Here is a 6,346-nt window from a genome sequence, read left to right on the forward strand (position 1 = left end):
TCCCTCACTCCCCCGCACCCCAACGCCTCTCATACCAGGTCACAGAGAGTTCCTAGCACTTTCGCTTCCTCTACTCCTGCTCACCCCAGCCAGGTGGGGGTGGATCCAGCCAGAGTACAGCTTCTTTTTAAAGCTAAAGTAATAAGGACGCTAGGATTATCAAATTCACAATAAAACTCTTGTGACCTAGGAGTGTGATTAAAATGTGGGTGCACTTCAGATTTTGGGGCGAACCAAAGAAGAAGAAGAGACAGGGAAACGATGTCCCATTTGTTGTGACAAAGAGCTAATTAAAATGAAGAGGTTCAGCCAGGCTCACTGTTTTTTCCATTTCCTTGAGTGCAAGTGTGTAAAGGCTTGATGGGATAGAGAGAATTGGGTGGCACTCATTCATTCTTTCAACACATTTTTACATGTCTTCCCTCCTACCAGGCCTTAGAAATACAAGAGTCAACAAGACAGTCTGTTAGGACGCCAAAACCTTGACCTGCCTCTTGGCAAATGAATCTCGTGGTCCTGAGAAGACATTTCACCTCTCAATGTCCCCATCTCTAAAATGCGCCTGAGGGGCACCTGGGTGGCTCAGTCGGTTGACCAACCGACCAACCAGCTTTTGGTTTTGGCTCAGGTCATGATCTCAGGGTTCTGGGATGGAGCCCCGAGTCACTCCATTCTCAGTACAGAGTCTGCTTGAGATTCTCTCCCCCTGCCCCTCCCCTCGCTCGTGCTCTCCTGCACACACTCTAAAATAAATAAATAAATCTTAAAAATAAAATAAAATAAAATAAAATAAAATGCGACGGAGACCAGAGGGTGGCCAGCATTCTCTAGCTTTCTTCCAGCTCTCTCACCTGGGACCTCTAAGAATAGGGACAAACCCTCATCATGGAAATAGAGTTCCTGGTGCTCCCTACTCCTCCACAAGGGCGGGGAGCCTCCCCCCCCTCCCCCCAGGAGCCAGTGTCCTCCAGACACAATTTCTGAGCATCTACGGGAGAGGCAATGGCCTTCCAACAGGAGTTCCCAGTCAGCTCACTGCTCTGGGCTGCCTCTGACGAGCTGGCCTCCCGCCTCTCCGCGCATGGGGGCTTTGTGCTGCTGACTTTCACATGGCTGTCAGCACAGCGACTGCATTCCGCTGTGCTCTGCATGCTTCAGGGTTGGCAGCCGATGAAAAGAGCAGTTCTGAGGCTGGATGAGAAGGGGAGGGCGGTGTTTGGTGCAAATTGTGGGCAGGAGGAACTCCCAGTGCTGGAGGAGTCCAAACTTGCTACAGAAGCTGCTCCACCCTCCTGAGGCTAAGGCTCCCACAGGCCAGCCTGGCCCGCCACACTCATCCTATGTCCCTAGCCAGGCAGCTGGCCCGGCGGCCAGAAGATCCTGCTCCCTTGCCTATGCGGAACCTACTTGTGCCTGTAGGAAGTGTTCTCAGTCTCCTTGCACATGGGCAGGACGAAGCCCAGCTTCCAAATCCAGAACCCTTCACTTTTTTTGTGTTCTTCAGTCGTCTGGTGAAGCCTATGGGCCCCTTCTCTGAAGACTGTTTTTAAATGCAAAAAATTAAGATGCATACATAGGAATATAAAGGACACTAGTTATACTGAAATTCAATTATCAAAATGTTTTTGAATTTGATAAATGTTTATGCTTCTTTATATTCTCTCTATATAAATATATATGAAAAACAAGTTCTGTACTTTCAGAATAGTGATAGCATACTGATTCTCTCCGTAATAACAATAATATGATATAACAGTGACCGTGATTTCTATTCATGACAAAATCCCAGGTACTACTACTACTGTGTTTTCTACCCACTGTATTAGTTATCTATTGCTGCATAACACAATGTAGCAACTTCAAAATAACAAACACCATCGCACCCAGTTTCTGAGGGTTGGGAATCCAGGAACCAGTTCCGGGTGCCTCCACTCAGAGCCATGAGGCTGCAGTCAAGCTGTACGCTGGGGCTCAATCTCTGAAGTCTGGAGAATCCACTTCTAAGCTCACTCATTAGGCTGCTGACGGGTCTCAGTTCCTGGCTGGCTCTTGGCTGAATGCCTTAGTTCCTGTCACATGACCTTAAGACATGGCAGCCAGCTACCCTCAGCATGAATGCTGGAGAAAGAGAGCAGGAGCCTAGGGCAGAAGCTGCAGCCTTTTATAACCTCATCTCAGAAGTGGCATATTATCACTTCCACATCTTATTGGTTACAAAGACCAACCCTGGTAAAATGGTGGGGGCTACGCTGCACGGGCGTGTCAATATCAAGAGTAGGGTCATCGGGGTTGTCTGGGAGGGGGCTACCACACAGACACTAACAATGAAAGATCATGCTAACTTTCAGTTAAAGCTTAGTAAAACTAGAGATAAAAAGTTTTCTCATCCAAGGTCCTGAACCCTGAGTTCGATGCACAGACTCCAGGTTTACAACTCCTAATAGTTCTAGATATTTTTTGAGCTCAAAGAAGAGTACTGTGAGATCATCAGAATCACAGACCACCCTCTTTGGGTCTGATTTGACTTTCCTTTCGTTTGTTGAGCTCAGAGTGGCTGGCACTCTTGGCCTTGCACAGAGCCTGACATATGGAGATGGTATATGTTCACTGAATAAAGAGATCCTACTGAATAACACATTTTGATTCCAAATGCATTAAAGTAAGTCAGGAAGAGCCTTGGTGACCATCTAGTTGATGACTTTTACAGGAGAATATACCAGCCTTGCTCCTGCCTGGAGACATTTGCATGCTCTGCTCCCTTTGCCTGGAATGCTCTTCCTCCAGAGATGGCTCCCTCTCTTACTTGCCACATGTCTTTATTTAAATGTCACTTTGTCAGTGAGGCCTCCATTGACTACTCGACCTGTGCTAGGCAGCTTCTCGATGATCCCCAATGATACCCATTCTTTAGTCTTCGTGCCCTTGTATCATCCCCTCCTCTTAAGTGTGGACCAGAGCTAATGACTCACTTTTAAGGAACAGAATTCAATAAGAGGGATGGGATGTCACTTCTCAGATTGGGTCACAGATGGTCTGCCTGTGGCTTTCTTGAATCCCCTACCCTGCTCTCTCACTTGCTAACTCTGATGGAAGCCAGCTGCCATATCATGAGCTGCCTATGGAGAAATTGATGTGGTAAGGATAGGGGGCAAGCTTCTGGCCATGAGCCAAAAAGGGGCTAAGGCCTTACTGAAACTGAATAAGAAACCAAATATTTCTGCAAGAAACCAAATCTTTGCTAACAACCACAGGAATGATCTTGGAAGTGGATCCTCCCTCCCTATTCAAGCCCTGAGATATTTGCAGCCTTACCAACACCTTGACTCCAACTTTGAGACCCTGAGCCGGAGGACACAGACAAGCCACAGGAACTGTGAGACAAGATATGTTTATTGTTTTACGCCTCTAATGTTTGGGGCAATTTGTTATTCAGCAATAGATAACCAATGTACTATCAGAAATGTAACATCACTCCGACCTTGACTTTTTCTATCTTTCACCCCCATCACACATTTGTTTCTCCTTACCTTTTTTATTATAAAATGTGCGTGTTACATATATTTGCTTATATATATTGTTGTCTGTCTCCCCCATTAAAATGTGAGTTTTATGAGGGCTGCTATTTTTGGCTTGAAAGGTGCCTAAAACAGTGCTTGGCACATATTTGGTGTTCAAAAAATGCTTGTTGAATGAGGGAAGGGGCAGGAAAGGGAGGATACTAAGGAGGATAGTATCTGGAAAAGACCCTGCATCCGTTCACTATACACGTTACTTATGCTTCTCTACTACAACGATATTTCTCTCAGTATCCCATTTACATCTCCAGTACTGCCCTCGACCTGGGCAAGCAGGGCCCCTGTTCAGCCTCCACACCTCAGCAGGCATCTTGCCTTGGAGAGTCTTCCTCAAATGTGTCCAAGTCCTCTTCTGGTGCCTGGTCTGGTCTGGGCCAGCAATGCCTCTGGACGGTTGCCCCAAGAATAAGAGCCCCAGTCCTCTCCTACCCCCAAAGACAGCCCCTGCACAATCTAAGGGTGGTTCTGTCCTTCCCCACTTAAAATCACAATTAGAATGAAGCACTGTTAGTGGTTAGAATGTGTATTCCAGGAAAATAATATGTTATATTATTATGTATGTTTTAGATTAACGGAGACTTATTAACATAAACTTTGGTTGAATCCTAGTTTGAAAAAAAGAATGAGCTACACGGACATTCTAGGGACAATGGGAGGGAAATTTGAAAATGCATTGGCTATTAATAATCTTAAGGGAATTGTTAATTTCCATAAATATGGTTACAAAGTATGGTTATGCTGGAATATGTCTTCCATCTTAAAAGATGAACCCTGAAGTACTTAGGAGTGAAGTATCAAGACATTTGTAACTTACTTTTAAGTGGTTCAGCAAAAACAAGTCTTTAAGTTAATTATATACATACACACAAACACACACATTTGTGTTACATATATACATAAACAAATACAGAGAAGAAAATGTTAACAGCTATTAAACAGAGGCAGTAGGTGTATACATGCTTATTGGTATATGTGTTTCAAAATGGTCATCATAAAAGTTTCTAAATGTTACGTATCTATTCATTTCCAAACAGAAAACTGGGCCTCAGAGAAGTAAAGGGAGCTGCTTGCTCGCGACAGTCCAGCTCCTCAGTGGTGGTGAGAAGCTAACTGTTCAGAATCGGGTTGAGTTGTGTTTCCATCATATCCGGAACATCCTTCCTTACATTTTTTTTCCAGGTCTGAAACAAAGGCTTCCTCAAGTTGATGAGTCAGGAAAGCTGCTAAAGACATATGCCTCTGTTCCCAGCGCAATAGGAGTCAGGAATTTTTATCAATTTCAAACAGACCCACAGTTGATTGGTTTTCCTGGAGCCAATATACTTGTCATCGTGAATGAGCCCTGCATGATTTATACCCCTTCAGAAAAACAACAAAAGGATGTTTCTTCTGTTCTCATTATCTAGGCTTTTAGACATGATAGAGATAAGCCTTCAACAGGAATGCAGTTCACATACTTAGACCTCTGCCAAAAGGTGACTTCGCCTCTGCCACTCTTTAACCTCCTGTCCTTTCCTGTTCTGTTCTTACCTCCCAGTCATCCAAGCCCTGATGTCGTCCAACTCTGGTTCCAAGCAGCATGGGTTCAAAAGTTGGCTCATTGGTTGTGCAACCTTCAACAAGGAAGGATCTGAGCCTCTGTGCCTCAGTTTCATCACTTGTAAAATGGACACAAGGATAGTGTGGCACGCAGAAGAATGATCCCCAAGGATGTCCACACCATAATCCCCAGAACCTGTGAATATGCTCCCTTACCTGGAAAATGGACTCTGTGTGATTAAGGTTACAGACCTCTTAGTGGAAGATTAAATTATCTGGATAGACCCTATCTAATCATCTCCATCCCTGAAAAATGAAAGAACTTTTCCCAGAGGTGGCCAAAGAGAAAGACGCTATGATAGAAGAAGGGCTTACTGGGCAGTTGACGAAAAGGACCAAAAGATCCTGGAAATCGGTTTCCTTTGATTAGAAGAGATAATCTGTCTAGGTATCACCAAAAAGTGCTGAGGAAGAACTTCCTAAACCTCAGAATTTTCCACTAGCCACATTTTTTAAAAGTAAAAAGAAAAAGACAAACATAATTTTAATAATATATTTAACCCAATGTATACAAAATTTTATCATTTTAGTACATGATCAGTATAAAAATTACTGATGAGATATTTCACCTTTTTTTGTACTAACTCTTTGAAATTAAGGAGTATTTTACACTTACCGTTTACTTCAATTCGGACTACCCACATTTCATGTGTTCAATAGCCACATGTGACAGGTGGCCACTGTATGGAACAGTGAAGCCTACAGAGCATAAAACAAAGGGCCTCTGGACTGAAGGACAGCAGGCATAGCTGAAAGTTAAGGAATTTTACTGTAAAATGAGGGTTAAGTAGAAGCTTGAATCCTAAAAGTTGAAACTTGCTTCTCTACCATACTACCCCCTACAGCCTTCTTTCTTCCACTTGGCTTTCAAAACTCAGACAGCTAAGTTTATAGCACGGAGGCAGTTCCTAAACATGAGCACATAGCCAAGAACCACCAGACATTTGAGGAAAATGTTTAGCATGAAATATAGAGAACAAACAATGTTGGGAGATAATTCTTTATGAGTCTCTCACATTTCTGGATGTTTCTCAAGTACCGGCACTGTGCTTTTGCTCCAGGCTGTCTTTTCAAAGATGTGTATATAGCAAACAGCCTTGAAAGATAGAGATAACGTTTCCCTGCTAGGCAGAGGGTACGTTTGTTTGCTGTCCAGTATACCATCTTACCCC

Source organism: Zalophus californianus, chromosome 5, assembly GCF_009762305.2.
Source record: "Zalophus californianus isolate mZalCal1 chromosome 5, mZalCal1.pri.v2, whole genome shotgun sequence".
Taxonomy (NCBI): Eukaryota; Metazoa; Chordata; class Mammalia; order Carnivora; family Otariidae; genus Zalophus; species Zalophus californianus.